The following is a 16,279-nucleotide window of genomic DNA, read 5'->3' on the forward strand; positions in this document are numbered from 1 at the left end:
TAGCTAAAGAACTGTTCTCCGTGGGATTTTGAAAAAGGTAAGTAGCAGGACTACAATATATTTCAAGTATTTAATGTTCTGTATCTGGAAATTGTTTTGTATTAATATCACAAATAATTAGTACTGCATTTCAGAAGGCCGGGACTGAAAATTAGTGCAAAAGTTTTAAAACACTGAACAGAGATTACCTACAAGTTAAAAATTCTTAATAAATAATTATACTATTGAAATTCTGTGTTTATATGCAGTTAAAAATTATGATGCCTCAAGTTGTATTGTAATAGATGCGTCTTTTCCAAACGAGACATTGATTAAACGGGTAAGGAGCAAGCCGGTATAGTTCATCACGTTACAGCGACAATGTTGTATCCAGCGCAGTCGCGATAACTGCTAACTTTCTCGTACGGAAATCGTCTGACATTGTGAAATAGTAGTGGTCTGATCTCAACTGAGTGGTCAATGCAGGAGGTTTCCCTGCTCGCCTCATATGAATACTGTTGTCTGCGATTGGACCATGACCGTGGCGAGAGCGGATCGTGACCTTACACACACAATGTGAATCAAACCACACTATCACTGCCCACAAACAATCCGCCACACCAACACAGGCTTCCGAGAAGAAAAATTCCCCTCAAAACAAACAAAACAAGCTTCAGGAGTCCACCAACTCTACTATACGCAACCTACGCCACCCCCCAAACAAACAAACAAACAAAGACCACATCCACAACCTCCTCACCCTCCACTCACAATGATGATGATGATGTCATCCGTTCAGTCGAATCCGACCATTGGCGATTCTATGAATTAGCGCTCTCCAAGTTGTCCTGTTCCACACTACCTCATTTAGTTGTTCCAGGCCGAAGGCGGTGTCTGTTTTTATGGTGTCTAACCAACGAGTCCTCTGGCGACCAGGTCTTCTTGTACCGCTGATCATTCCTAGCACGATAGCTTTTTCCAATGCATCTGATCGCATAACGTGGCCACAGTATGCTAGTCTCAGCTTCATAATCATACCAGCCAATGACATACAGTACGTGGCTTGATGCGTTCTAAAACTGCCTTATTGCTGATTTTTGCAGTTCATGGTATGCAGAAGAGTCATCCCCAACACCCGAGCTCAAAAGCGTCGATCATTCTCTTGTCTGCCTGTTTCAGCGTCCTGCTCGCACATCCATACATGAACAGTGGGAATAATCGCATAGACTAATCCGTACTTGGGAGTCAAACTGAAAAAAAAAAAAAAAAAAAAAAAAAAGAAGATGAAATGGCGTGTGACTTCGAGTACCGGGAGTGTCCGAGGACAGATACAGGTCTTTTGATTTGACGCTCGTAGGAGACTCGCACGTCGCGATGAGGATGAAATGATGATGAAGACGACACATACACCGAGCCCCCCATGCCAGCGGAATTAACCAATTATGTTTAAAATTCCCGACCCTGCCGGGAATCGAACCCGCCCCATTTAGCTTTAGACAAACCGTACCACACTCATCCGTAGTCAAAACGTTGGTCTTTTTAATACTGAGATAGAGGCCCATTTTGTTTCACTTTAACTTTGAGGCGGGGCATTAAAAGCTTTAGACCTTCTTCTGTTTCTGCCAGCAGGGTTGTATCATTAGCATATCTCAAACTGTTTATAATTCTTCCTCCAATCTTCACACCAATGTCGAGTTCCTCTAAATTTAACGTCCGCATAATTATTTCTTTATACAGATTGAAAAGGAATGGTGAAAGAATGCAGCCTTGACGGACACCCTTTTCGATTTTAAACCATTCAGTGTCGCTATATGGTGTGCGAAATGCTGCCTCTTGTCCCTGCTTTACGTCCCACTAACTACTTTTACGGTTTTCGTAGACGCCAAGGTGCCGGAATTGAGTCCCGCAGGAGTTCTTTTCAGTGCTAGTAAATCTACCGACTCCTTCAAATACCACTGGACTGAACCAGGATCGAACCTGCCAAGTTGGGGTCGGAAGGCCAACTCCTCAACCGTCTGAGCCACTCAGCCCGGCTTGTTCTGTATAAAGCGAACGTATCAACTGAGTCAGATATAAGGGTACCCCCAAGTCCAGCATGGCTTTCCACAGTCTGTGATAATCAACACAGCCAAAGGCTTTTCTGTGGTCAATAAAACACACGTAGACTGTTTTCTGGTATTCACGTGCTTTCTCCATGATCCACCACAGATTAGCAATATGTTCGCGGTTGCCACGACCTCGACGGAAACCAGCTTGAACATCAGGGCCGGGCTGAGTGGCTCAGACGGTTAAGGCGCTGGCCTTCTAACCCCAACTTGGCAGGTTCGATCCTGGCTCAGTCCGGTGGTATTTGAAGGTGCTCAAATACGACAGCCCCGTGTCGGTAGATTTACTGGCACGTAAAAGAACTCCTGCGGGACTAAATTCCGGCACTTCGGTGTCTCCGAAGACCTTAAAAGAGTAGTTAGTGGGACGTAAAGCAAATAACATTATTATTAACATCAGGTAACTGACAATACTATGCTACAATTGCCTCAACCTGGATCACTATGCACTTGCTGCAATAGATGTGCCTCACTGGAACCAGGTCAGATGCGCGAATTGCCGAGGTAGCACTTAGATGGGCGACCATCCAGGTCTAACCATATGCCGTATTTAAAAGAATTACTGTGTCAGCCAAGTAACGAACGGGAAACATGTCGAGGCTTGAGGTCACAGCAGCAGGGGGTAAGCCTCATTGGCTTAATCTCGGGATTTCCCCACTAACCTGCCTGAGCACCTGCTTCCTCGTTCTAGATCAACATTCTATATAAAGTGTGATGGGAATCAGCATTTTACAACATATAATTTACTGTCGACCAAATTATTATATGTACTCGAGTTTGGAGGTTATTCATTAAATAACCAATAGGCCTACAGAAAATTCAATGACGTCATCATTTTCCTCGCTTCATTTTAAGTTTCATTTTACGTTAGGTTTTGAATTTGTAATTATATTAATATTTTTTATCGCAGTTGCAACGTAAAAAGTACCCGTTTTAAATGCGTTTCAACCATGCGTCAATTTTAAGACATTGTTACTAAAAAAAACCGTCATCTGATCTAATACAACTTTCAACACAACATACATTGGAATGTTTCATACTTTGTTTATAAATTTCAGAATTGTATGTTTCCAAAAACACGACATGAATAATTGTTCTTCTCTTTCAGACACACTCAGATGACATTCCGTGTTGATTTTCCCAATACTTTCTTCACACATGACCATTATAATGTGCACAATTAATGGCTGAAGCTATGATCCCTAAATAATGCACGCCAGAAAAAAACGTTGTTTTCCAAGCTAGCAAGCAGGAACCCAGGCAGGGGTACCCCGAGATTAAGCCAATGAGGCTCATCCCCTGCTGTACTGACCGCAAGTCTCCTGTGACTACTGGGAAATTTCTGTGAGTGGCCACAAGTATATCTCAGTGACCGCAAATGTCCCTGATTTTGTGGCGACCGCAAATGTCCGCACAATGAAGTCGGAAACAAAAGCCAAACAAAACCCTAGACAAGGGGTAAACTCGCCCAGAAGGATGTAGGTTCCACTGTCCTTCCACTTCTGAGGGGCACGTGAGCATGTGGTTCACTCAACCTACAACAATGATTACAATGTTAATGGTGGCACGGTATGGAGTTAATCACTCTACCACACTTAGTGCCTATGTTACGATAGTGGAAAGTTTTATCCGCTGCTCTTCTATGGACCTCCATAATCTGTACGGATATGGACTTGATTTGATTTTTGCAATACAAGGCCTTTCTACTGTGTCCTTGTCAAAACCTCTTATACCACATGGCTGGTCCGTGGTCCAACAGCTCTGCACTCCGACCGGCCAACCGAGCAGAAGAGGAGTGGCCACGGCCCTACCGTGGCTCTACGCCTCTGTATTCGGGAGGCGGGAAAGGGCTGGACCTCACCGTCGGCTGTCCTGAGAATGGTTTTCAGTGGTTTTCCATTCTCCTGCACTAAGGCGAATGCCGGGACAATTTCTAGTATAGGCCACGGCCGCCAACCCCCTCACCTTCTCCGAGCATCTCCTTCACCGTCACAAATCTTCACATCCCCACCTACCCCACAAGGCCCCTCTTCAACAGGTGAGACCGCCTGGGCGAGGTGCTGGTCCTCCTCCCAGTTGTATCTCCCCGACCCAATGTCTCACGCTGTAAAACACTGCCCTTGATGCTGTAGAGGTGGGATCCCCCGCCGATTCCAAGGGAAAAACAAACCCTGGAGGGTAAACGGATTAAGAAAGAAAAAAAAAAGTCTTTGTATGGCTTTCAATGCTAGGAGTGTCCGAGGACATGTTCGACTCGCCTGTGACATGAAGTGCAGTGCAGCGATCACATGTAAATGCAAATAGTATGCCGTTATTGACATCGAACCGTCCACGACGCTGAATGCATGGTGTGAACAGCACGTTATCACATAGTACTTTTTTCTTTTCTTTTTTACGAAAAGAATCATCCCTTGTGGGGATCGAACCCACGACCTTTGGATTAGAAGTCCAACGCGCTATCCTCTGCGCCAAAGGGACGTGTTTATCTGGTTAGCTGCTATAGTATAAAAGCAGGTTTTCAAGGTATGCTTAGTCTCATATGAGTCATGACTCATGACCTTCACATGGTTGTAGAAAATAAACTCACCAACAATGCAGTCATTTACTGCGGAATAATTTTAGTTAGTCGGATAAGGCCGTATGTATATCCCTGAGCAGGCCTGACAACACGCGCTACTCCTCTGAACACGTCGCAATGACATGGAAGGGAACTCGTACTACTACTACGGCTTGTTTCACACCTACCCGGCTGCCGGGTAACCGATGCCGGGTACACGGTTGTCAGGACAAGAAGTGTACGAGACGTTTCACACTTGCCCGGTAAAAGTCGTTGCCGTATAAACGGCACCCGGCTGCCGTGCTATTGTAGTAGGAAGCCGGCAGCCCCCACTGTACGGGCCGGCTGCCGGGTGAAAAAAAACCAGATTGGGAGGGTAGTGGGAGCTGTGAGTCAGTGGAAGTTTACATATCTAGCCAGCACGGCAGTGTCTAGTCTTCTCGAGTGTTGCGTTTCCTTGTTTTTACGCTCTAGTGTATTACGTATTTGTTCTTATGGCGGAAATTGACACAGAAAGTTTGCACACTCATCTTAAAATAGTTGAACAATTTGTCGCTGTCATTTCTTAAGTCTTCAAAAAGTATAAAAAATGCTCCAACCTCGTCTCTTCCCATATAGACTGGATTCACCCATAGCAGTCTATTTTTTCTCCTTTTCTTGAAACGCCTATACAAGACCATAAACGCTAGTAATTTATTGCGATCCATTCCAACACGCGATGTGTACACAACTGCTGCCGTGTTCTTGCCGGGTATATGTGAAAAGGATTCCCACTCTTGCCAGAGCCGGCTACTGGTTACCCGGCAGCCGGGTAGGTGTGAAACAAGCCTACTACTACTACTACTACTACTACTACTACTACTACTACTACTAAAATGTTTTCATTCCTCCCCTGAATAGGGAGGCGGGCCTCTTAGACGGTAACGCCGTCTCTCAAGCCGCTAAAAGATTCGTAGAGAGCAACAGCAAGGGAATCGCGCAGCAGCGTGTAGAATCAGATGGCACAAAACGTTACATGCGCACATGTGTAACTGTTCCTTTGGTGAAAGTTATATTGTGCAGTATAGTACTGAATGAAGTCCGCTTCTGTGGTGTAGTGGTTAGTGTGATTAGTCCCTGAAGGCCCGGGTTCAATTCACGGCTCTGCCACGAAATTTGAAAAGTGGTACGAGGGCTGGAACGGGGTCCACTTAGCCTCGGGAGGTCAACTGAGTAGAGGTGGGTTCGATTCCCACCTCAGCCATCCTGGAAGTGGTTTTCCGTGGTTCCCCACTTCTCCTCCAGGCAAATGCCGGGATGGTACCTAACATAAGGCCACTGCCGCTTCCTTCCCTCTTCCTTGTCTAACCCTTCCAATCTTCCCATTCCCCCGCAAAGCCCCTGTTCAACATAGCAGGTGAGGCCGCCTGGGCGAGGTACTGGTCATCCTCCCCAGCTGTATCCCCAGACCCAGAGTCCCAAGCTCCAGAACACTGCCCATGAGGCGGTAGAGGTGGGATCCCTCGCTGATTCCGAGGGGAAAACCAACCCTGTAGGGTAAACGGATTCGAAAGAAAGGAAGAAATTTATTGTATGGCTTTCGGTGCTGGGAGTGTCTGAAGACATGTTGGGCTCGCATGGTGCACCCCTTGTAAGTTGTGACATGATCAAGTGCAGTGCAGAGCTCACATGTTAATGCAAAGCGTATGCCGTTAGTGACATCGAACCGTCCACAACGCTGAATTTATGGCATAAAAAGAATCATCCCTTGTGGGGATCGAACCCACGACCTTTGGATTAGAAGTCCAACGCGCTATCCTCTGCGCCAAAGGGACATGTTTATCTACTTAGCTGTTGTGGTATAAAATCAGGTTTCCAAGATGTGTTCAGTCTCATGAGTGATGACCTTCAAACTGTCGTAGATATACTGTAAACTCACCAACAATGCAGTCATTTACAGCGGAATAATGTCACCTATGTGAATTTACATTTTCTTCGGATAAGGCTGTATGGCTGTCCCTGAGCAGGCCTGACAACACGCGCTACTCCTCTGAACACGTCGCCATGACATGGAGTGGAACTCTACTACTACTATTACTATTACTACTACTACTACTACTAAAAATTCTCATTCCTCCCTTGAATGTGGAGGCGGGCCTCTTTTAGATGGTAACGCCGTCCCTCAGGCAGCTAAAAAAATTCGTACAGTGCCACAGCAAGTAGTGGACATTAGCGCAGCAGCGTGTGGAATCTGATGTTACAAAACCTTAGTTGAGCACATGTGTAATTGTTCCTCTGGTGAAAGTTTCATTGTACAGTGTAGTATTGAATCAATTTCGCTTATGTGGTGTAGTGGTTAGTGTGATTAGTCCCTGAAGGCTCGGGTTTGATTCACGGCTCTGCCACGAAATTTGAAAAATGATACGAGGTCTACTCAGCCTCGTGAGGTCAACTGACTAGAAGAGTGGTTCGATTCCCTCCTCAGCAATCCTTGAAGTAGTTATCCGTCGTTTTCCACTTCCTCTCTAGGCCAATGTCTGGATCATACATACCTTTAGGACACGACCGCTTCCTTCCCTCTCCCTTGTCTATCCTTTCCAATCTTCCCAACCCCTCAGAAGGCCCCTGTTCAGCATAGCAGGTGAGGCCGCCTGGGCGAGGTACTGCTCCTCTTCCCCAAAGTCTCACGCTCCAGGACATTGTCCTTGAGACGGTAGACAAGGAAGAGGGAAGGATGCGGCCGTGCCTTAACTTAGGTGCCATCCCGGCATTTGCTTGAAGAAGTGGGGAACCACGGATAAGCACTTCGAGGGTGGCTGAGACAGCTTAGAAATACATACGTGCACATCTAATTTTAATTGCATTATTCAGCGACTACCTACGCTGTATGAGCTATGACTATAAATACAGACCTCTTCGTTCATCAAATACCGAGCGAGTTAGTCGTACGGTTAGGGTCGCGCAGCTGTGAGCTTGTTTCGGGAAATGGTGGTTTCGAATCCCACTGTCAGCAGCCCTGAAGAGGGTTTTCCGTGGTTCCCCATTTTCACACGAGGCAAATGCTGAGGCTATACCTTAATTAAGGATATGGTTGCTACCTTCCCAATCCTAGCCTCTTCGCATCCTGCCGTCGCCAAAAACCTTCGATGTGTTTGTGCTACGTTAAACAACTAGCCTAGCCAGTTGACTTCCCGAGGCTGAGTAACCCTTACACAGTATTAAAACCCATGGACTAGCCGGAAATTGAACCCGGGGCCTCTGGGTAAAAAGGTTACGCCTGCATCAGGGGACCTTCAATATTATAACACATTTCCTTTAGCCTTTCTTAATTATAAATAACGATGTTGGATTTACGTTCCACTAACTACTTTTACGATTTTCGGAGACGCCGAGGTGCTGGAATTTTGTACCGCAGAACTTCTTTTAAGTGCCGATAAATCTATCGACACGAAACTGGAGTATTTGAGCATCTTTCGATACCACTGGACTGATCCAGGATCGAACCTGCCAGAACGCCAGTGCTCTGCCGTCTGAGTTCCTCAGCCCGTCATTTAACCACTCATCTCATCTTATCAAGTTAGCTGATTAAAACAGCGTTCTGGTCTCATTCACAACTGTAATACTTGGCCGTCATGTCAATTTAATTAGGGAGAAACCAACACTGCTATAGCAGTTAAAGAGACGTCAATTAGGGTAAAGTCCGCCTCTGTGGTGAAGTGCTTAGTGTAATTAGCTGCCACCCCCGGAGGCCCGGGTTCGATTCCTGGCTCTGCCACGAAATTTGAAAAGTGGTACGAGGGCTGGAACGGGGTCCACTCAGCCTCGGGAGGTCAAGTGAGTAGAGGTGGGTTCGATTCCCACCTCAGTCTTCCTGGAAGTGGTTTTCCGTAGTGTGAAAATGGGGAACCACAGAAAACCCTCTTCAGGGCTGCTGACAGTGGGATTCGAGCCACGAATCTTCCCATTCTCCCACAAGGCCCCTGTTCAGCATAGCAGGTGAGGCCGCCTGGGCGAGGTACTGGTCATCCTCCCAGTTGTATCCCCCGACCCAATGTCTCACGCTCCAGGACACTGCCCTTCAGACGGTAGAAGTGAGATCCCTCGCTGAGTCCGAGGGAAAAGCCAAGTCTGGAGGGTACACAGATTAAGAAAGAAAGAAAGTAGGGTAAACCACTCTAACATGGGGTTCCTCAAACATTTCAAGATGGAAACGGATTGTTTCCACAATAAACTGGAATAAGAATATTTTAGGAGTTTCTCAATCAACGCCGGTCCCACGGCGTATTCTGAGGCCTCGGGTTCGATTGCCGGCCAATTAAGGATCTGGACATGAGGGATAGTTCGAGATCCACTCAGCTTACGTGACTACAATTCAGGAGCTATCTGATGGTGAGATAAAGAGCCCGGTCTAGAAAGCCAAAAGTATTTGCCGTGCCGACAAAACGTCACCTCGTAATCTGGGTAATTTGGGTTGAGCAGCGGTCGTTTGGTAGTCAAAGCCCGCCTGGGCTATTGCACCATGGGGTTTGGTTTGGCGTTTAATCAAGGAACTTCACGCAAAATGTTTTATTTGTTGATATTTGTAAATTTATAATTTATTTTCATATGGTCCGCCTCTGTGGTTTAGGGGTTAGTGTGATTATCTGCCACCCCCGGAGACCCGGGTTCAATTCCCGGCTCTGCCACGAAATTCGAAATGTGATACGAGGGCTGGAACGGGGCCCACTCATTCTCCTGAGGATAACTGAATGGAAGGGTGGCTGTTTGATTCCCACCTCAGTCATCTTCGAAGTGGTTTTCCGTGGTTCCCACTTCTCAAATCAATTGCCGGGGTGGTCCCTAAATTAAGGCCACGGCCGCATCCTTCCCTCTTGCTTGTCTATCCCTATCAATCTTTCCATCCACCCCCACAAGGCCCCTCTTCAACATAACAGGTGAGGCCGCCTGGGCGAGGTGCTGGTCTTCCTCTCCGTTGTATCTGCCCGATCCAATGTCTCACGCTTTAAGACACTGCCCTTAATGCGGCAAACGTGTCGTCCCTCGCTGAGTTCGAGGGAAAAACCAACCCTGGAGAATAAACGGACAAACAGATTAAGAAAGAAAGACATTTAATGTATGGGTTTTCAGTGCTGGGAGGTATGTTCGGCTCGCCTGGTGCACCCCTTGAACGTTGTGACATGATAAAGTGCAGCGCAGAGTTCACATGTTAATGCAAAGTGTATGCCGTTATTGACATCGAATCGTCCACGACGCTGAATTTATAGCATGAACAGCACGTTATCAGGCAGTCTCTTTAAAAATAGTCATCCCTTGTGGGGATCGAACCCACGACCTTTGGATTAGAAGTCCAACGCGCTATCCTCTTCGCCAAAGGGACGTGTTTGACCAGTTAGCTGCTGAGGTATAAAAGCAGGTTTTCAAGGTGTGCTTAGTCTCATCTCATGAGTCATGCCTCATAACCTTCAAACTGTTGTAGAATATAAACTCACCAACAATGTAGTCAATTACCGAGAAACATGTCAGTTATTAGAAGGTACTCGATAGTGAATTTACATTTTCGTCGGATAAAACTGTATGGATGTCCATGAGCAGGCCTGACAACACTACTCCTCTGAACACGTCGCCATGACATGGCGTGGTACTACTACTACTACAAAAATGTTTTCATTCCTCCCCTGAAGGGGGAGGCGGGCCTCTTAGACGGTATAACGCTGTCCCTCAGGCCGGGAGATTTGTGGCGTAGAAAGAGATGCTCGGAGGTGAGGGGGTTGGCGGCCGTGGCCTATACTAGAAATTGTCCCGGCATTCACCTTAGTGCAGGAGAATGGAAAACCACTGAAAACCATTCTCAGGAGAGCCGACGGTGGAGACCAGCCTCGAGGTCCAGTTTAATCCGCCTCCCGAATACAGAGGCGTAGACCCACGATAGACCCCTGCTCGGTTGGCCGGTCGGAGTGAAGAGCTATTGTCCACGGACCAGCCGTGGCCACTTGTGGACCGAGACCGACTCTGCATCCACCGACGCATGGAGTGGAAGGTTGAGCTTGGCGTCTCTGGGGTGGATGAGCGCTGCTGGAATGTGAGAATTACTTCCGGTCTCATTCAGAGACCAGAGTTCTCATATAAACGAAAAGAAAATAAGTTCCTACCACTACGAATGCTAATGTGAGTCAATGCCTTGTTTCATTTAAGCCCTTATAACTACATTCGGTGTGAACATTAAAAAACGCCTGAGGGTTTTGAACCAAGGAACATATTACAGAAAGAATTAGGCCTGTGTAAATAATTTAATTTGGCAAGGATCTGAATAAAAAGAAAACGAGTTTTAAAAAAACCAACCGATTTTAGGCTATTTTCCCGAAACTGCATTTAGCCCGGAAGTGATTTTCGAAATTGTTTTTTTAGTCGCCTCTGTGGTGTAGTGGTTAGCGTGATTAACTGCCCGGGTTCTATTCCCGGCTCCGCCACGAAATTCGAAAAGTCCATTTAGTCTCGGGAGGTCAACTGAGTAGAGGTGGGTTCAATTCCCACCTCAGCCAACCTCGAAGTGGTTTTTCGTGGTTTCCCCACTTCTCCTCCAGGAAAATGCTGGGTTACTAACTGAACGCCATGGTCGCTACCTTCCCTCTTTCTTTTCTATCCCTTCTCCCCCTCCCCACAAGGCCCCTGTTCAGCATAGCAGGTGAGGCCGAGGTACTGGCCATCCCCCCTGTTGTATCCCCCGACCCAAGTCTCACGCTCCCGAGACTGAGTGGACCCCATTCCAGCCCTTGTACCACTTTGCAGATTTCGTGGCAGAGCCGGGAATCGAACCCGGGCCTGCGAGGGTGGCAGCAAATCACACTAACCACTACCAGAGGCGGACGGTAGGATGAATACAACCAGTCATTGATTTAGTAGGGTAAGGGTAGCTACTACTACTACTACTACTACCAACAAAAACAATAATAATATAGTGGTATCGACTCAGCCAGCCAAAGACATGGCCAGGTTGAAACACCGGATCTCGTGAGTCTCCGAAGTTAAGCAATATTGTGTGTGATCACCACTTGGATGGGTAGCCATGTGCTTTGGCTAGAGGAGAGGCGGGAAGAAACTGCCCCCGCTCCTTCTACAAGTAAACTCCGGTTCAGGATATCCCTTGGTCTAGTTAGAGGTACTGACTAGGTCGCCAGCGCCATGATTTGGATATGTGACCTGATATTATTATTATTATTATTATTATTATTATTATTATTATTATTATTATTATTATTATTATCCTTTCTTAATCTGTTTACCCTCCAGGGTCGGTTCTTCCCTCGGACTCAGCGAGGGATCCCTCAAGGGCAGTGTCCTGCAGCGTGAGACTTTGAATCGGGGGATACACCTGGGGAGGAGGACCAGTTCCTCGCCCAGGCGGGCTCACCTGCTATGCTGAACAGGGGCCTTGTGCGGGGGATGGGAAGATTGGACGGGGTAGACAAGGAAGAGGGAAGGAAGCAGCCGTGGCCTTTTGTTAGGTACCATCCTGGCATTTGCCTGGAAGAAAAGTGGGAAACCATGGAAAACCACTTCCCGAGGCTGAGTGGACCCCGTTCCAGCTCTCGTACCATTTTTCAAATTTCGTGGCAGAGCCGGGAATCGGGGGTGGCAGCTAATCACGCTAACACCATCAGAGGTGGACGTTATTATTATTGCTGGCCCCACGATCTTGGAGTAGCGATCCTGCCTCCTGTCGCCGAGAACGATACCTAGGCCCTGAGGGCTGGTTCGCGGTGCACTGAGTGTACGTTAGAATAATTGAGGAGCTATCTGATCCTGAGATAGCGGCCCAGGTTTAGAAAACGAACAATAATGGCCGAGAGGATTTGTCGCGCTTATATTATTATTATTATTATTATTATTATTATTATTATTATTATTATTATTATTATTATTATTATTATTATTAGTAGTAGTAGTAGTAGTAGTAGTAGTAGTAGTAGTAGTAGTAGTAGTAGTATTGGAGGAGCATCCATGGCTCAGGCGGCAGCGCACCGGCCTCACACCGCTGGGTTCTGTGGTTCAAATCCCAGTCACTCGCTGTGAGATTTGTGCTGGACAAAGCGGAGGCGGGACAGATCTTCCCTGCTATCTTTCATTCCAGCAACACACTTCAATATCATTTCATCTGTCAGACATTAATCATTGCTACAGAGGAATGCGACAGGCTTCGGCAGCCGCCACTAGATGGGGCTTCATTCATTCTATCCCTGACCCGGTTAGATGACTGGAAACAGGCTGAGGATTTTCAAGTCTTTATTATTATTATTATTATTATTATTATTATTATTATTATATGGGAGCCTCCGTGGCTCAGACGGCAGCGCGTCGGCCTCTCACCGCTGGATACCGTGGTTCAAATCCCGGTCACTCCATGTGAGATTTGTGCTGGACAAAGCGGAGGCGGACAGGTTTTTCTCCGGGTATTCCGGCTTTCCCTGTCATCTTTCATTCCAGCAACACTCTCCATAGCATTTATCAGTCATTAATAAATCACCTTGGGAATGGCGACCCCATTGTAATAACAGCCTATTTATGTTTCATTCATTACATCCCTGACCCGTCAAAGACTGGAAAGCAGGTTATAGGTTTCCATTGTTATTATATGAGGTTGTTTCATTTCTAAGGAGTCAGCCATCAACGTCTTCTCCCTTAACCATAATACAGCAACTTGTGTTTTTTTTTTTTTTTTCTAATACTACTACGTATTATGCATGCTACTGGTTTTGTTTCCTTTTTTTTTTTTTTTTTTCCCAAGTTCCTTTAGATAACGTCTATGACAGCTTTCATGAATGCACAAAGACTGTACTGCCATCAATGCACAAAGACTTTGAACTCTTATTCTGTCAACATTATGTTCTGATAAATGCAACCTTTGTCCTTTGCATTCCAGTTATGACTCACTTTTATCTTCCGCGTTGCATTCCACATTGGGGGTTAAGCTCGAGCGGAAGATAAGGAACGGAGCTGAGGCCAAAAGGCTAAAATTTTTCAACAGATTCGGGCCCGAATTTATCGAGAAGTGCGGTCTGACTTTCTGTCAGTATGGAGTACGTATAATCCACTGCACTAGCAAAGTAGTCTTCGGCTTAACAGCGGCTATACCCCTACTGATAAAAGTAGCGTTTTGACTGATAGGGCCGGAGAGAGGAGAATTGCACGTGACATTGCACGGTGTTGACAAAGACCTGAATTACTTTCATTTCCCTTCGTTTCCGGCTCACTTGTTCGTTAGTTCAGACCGCTCTGTTCTGTGGTACGTAACTCAGAAATGAGAGGTTTGGCAACTCCAAGCATCAGAAGCCGGCCAGCAGGCTTACCTCCATGGCAACCGCAATGGGTCCGTCCACGTTTCCATGGCCACCATTCCCTCTATTCCTTTCTCCCCACCCAGGCTGCAGTAAACGGACCTCCCTTTAAGAACTGTCAGAACGCATCTTTCAGTATTACGACTACAGTTTTACTAGTCTTGCAACTCTGCATTCGGGAGGCGGAGGGACTGGTCCCCACCGTCGGCTGTCCTGAGAATGATTTCCGCAGTTTTACATTATCTTGCACTAAGGCAAATGCATCCTACAGAAGGCCCGCCGTGCCTCTTTAGGGTATGGAATGAAAACATTTTTGGTAGGAGTAGGCCTAGTAATCCATGGCTATTGGCACACTGATATCCGTACAGGCGAAAACAATTCCTAAAACATAGCCGGAATTATTCTCAGTACTAGTCGAAACTTGAGAATGAGACACCACGTGAAAATAAATTAGGGCGGATGAATGTGTGATCTCACTTTCTTTCCCGTCACTTTCTTCCTGTCGCAAATCAAGCAACAGCCGACCGAGCATAAAGTTAACTGCAATTTTATTGTTATGAATAAAACAGTGTATGTTTTATTACTCTAATTTATTTCAGGATGACCCAAGAAATCTACACACGCACGCACAATTATATTCGACCATGAATGGCCACACTTGCTAATTGCTGTCGATTTACAAGTCTACTCTTCTCCGCCTCATTGCTACCGGAGAGACCTTTAAACTTGATTGCGTTCATCAGTCCAGCTACCCCACACAGCAACTGCCTACAGACAGGCTTGAACACAGGGCTACGGGCCACACAACACACGATGACTGTTCGTTGGTTCGACTCCAGTAATTTACACAGTCACATGCAGTGAAGAACTAAACAGCAACAGTTAAACAGTGCTGAACAACAGGAAAGTACTTCTCACAAAACTACTACTTTTTTACAAGTTGTTTTACGTCGCACCGACAGAGATAGGTCTTATGGTGACGATGGGACAGGAAAGGCCTAGGAGTGGGAAGGAAGCGGCCGTAGCCTTAAGTTAGGTACCATCCCGGCTTTTTCCTGGAGGAGAAGTGGAAAACCACGGAAATCCACTTCGAGGATGGCTGAGGTGGGAATCGGAACCCCCCGCCCCCTCAGTTGACTTCCCGAGGCTGAGTGGACCCCGTTCCAGCCCTTGTACCACTTTTCAAATTTCGTGGCAGAGCCGGGAATCGAACCCGGGCCTCTGGGGGTGGCAGCTAACCACTACGCCACAGAGGCGGACATTATTAATACCGGTATTACTATTATTATTACTGCTAACATGTGAGTAGATTACGCTGGTTAAGTACAACAAAAAGGTCATGGCCCTGACTTTGCACAGGTAAATAAATAAAATATCCACTTACCTATCTATATATTTATTTCCTTCCAGTTTTCACATACACAGTATAAAGTGCCGGGATAACCACGTTCGCCCCACCAACTACTAATACGCGAATATGGTTCATTGCCGGCTGCTCTACTAAACAATCTTTCCAACTCCACATGAATCCATGGTCGCCACGAACATGGTTCATGAGACAACACACACAAACCACGTTCACTGAATTATATTCTGCGTATAGGGCGTTTTACGTCAAATCGAAAGACCTGCATCTCGTGAGCCGATCTTGTCCTCGGACACTCCCGGCACTAAAAGCCATACGCCATTCCATTTCATTTTTAACCTGTAAGTTTATCCCTGGCCATAACATGAGTGAACCTCGATTGAAGGCTGTCTCGCGCAAAGATTTAGGGAAAAATCGTCGACCGGCTCTTCTCCACAATCGTGCTCTCCGTCTGGTGATCTTAAACAGAATCTTGCTTCGTCTGTGATCGGGACATGTCTCCGGTGATCAGTTGCCCACTCACCATGTTGACGGTTGAAGGGAAGTCTAGCGGCGTGTTGGGGACCACTGCATCAAATAACCTTCCTCTTATACTGTAGTACATTAACTTATACAATGACTTGTCGCACGCGCTGGAGGCAATTGAGCAGCTCAATTGCCGTTGAGTGGCGATCATGCAGTACTTAGAATATATTTGTCATCTACCACCGAGCCCTTCCACTGCCTGAATCTGGTCTTTTAAAGCAGGGGTACTCAAACGTTTTCTGTGCGCCCCCCTTCTGAAACATGAAATATTTACCCCCCCCCCTATTCTTCTTTCTTCTGTCCTTTATAGCACTTTTCATAGACTACATCGCAAAAAAACGGATCATGAAATCTACAGTATTTGCTTCTGCCTAATTACTCAACTACCAGTCACAATAATAATAATAATAATAATAATAATAATAATAATAATAAT

General features: G+C 46.3%; 1 protein-coding gene and 3 non-coding genes across 5 annotated transcripts in view; all 4 read right to left on the reverse strand.

The window, feature by feature from the left end:
- LOC136867021 (transmembrane protein 53) overlaps positions 1-16,279 on the reverse strand; it is a 266,998-nt gene that overhangs the window by 38,465 nt on the left and 212,254 nt on the right. The gene's annotated exons all lie outside the window — the stretch shown is intronic.
- Positions 4,490-4,562, reverse strand: TRNAR-UCU (transfer RNA arginine (anticodon UCU)). Its single transcript has one exon. It is a non-coding gene; the product is annotated as a tRNA-Arg (tRNA).
- Positions 6,383-6,455, reverse strand: TRNAR-UCU (transfer RNA arginine (anticodon UCU)). Its single transcript has one exon. It is a non-coding gene; the product is annotated as a tRNA-Arg (tRNA).
- TRNAR-UCU (transfer RNA arginine (anticodon UCU)) lies at positions 9,925-9,997 on the reverse strand. The gene has a single exon. It is a non-coding gene; the product is annotated as a tRNA-Arg (tRNA).

Source organism: Anabrus simplex, chromosome 3, assembly GCF_040414725.1.
Source record: "Anabrus simplex isolate iqAnaSimp1 chromosome 3, ASM4041472v1, whole genome shotgun sequence".
In the NCBI taxonomy this organism is placed as follows: Eukaryota; Metazoa; Arthropoda; class Insecta; order Orthoptera; family Tettigoniidae; genus Anabrus; species Anabrus simplex.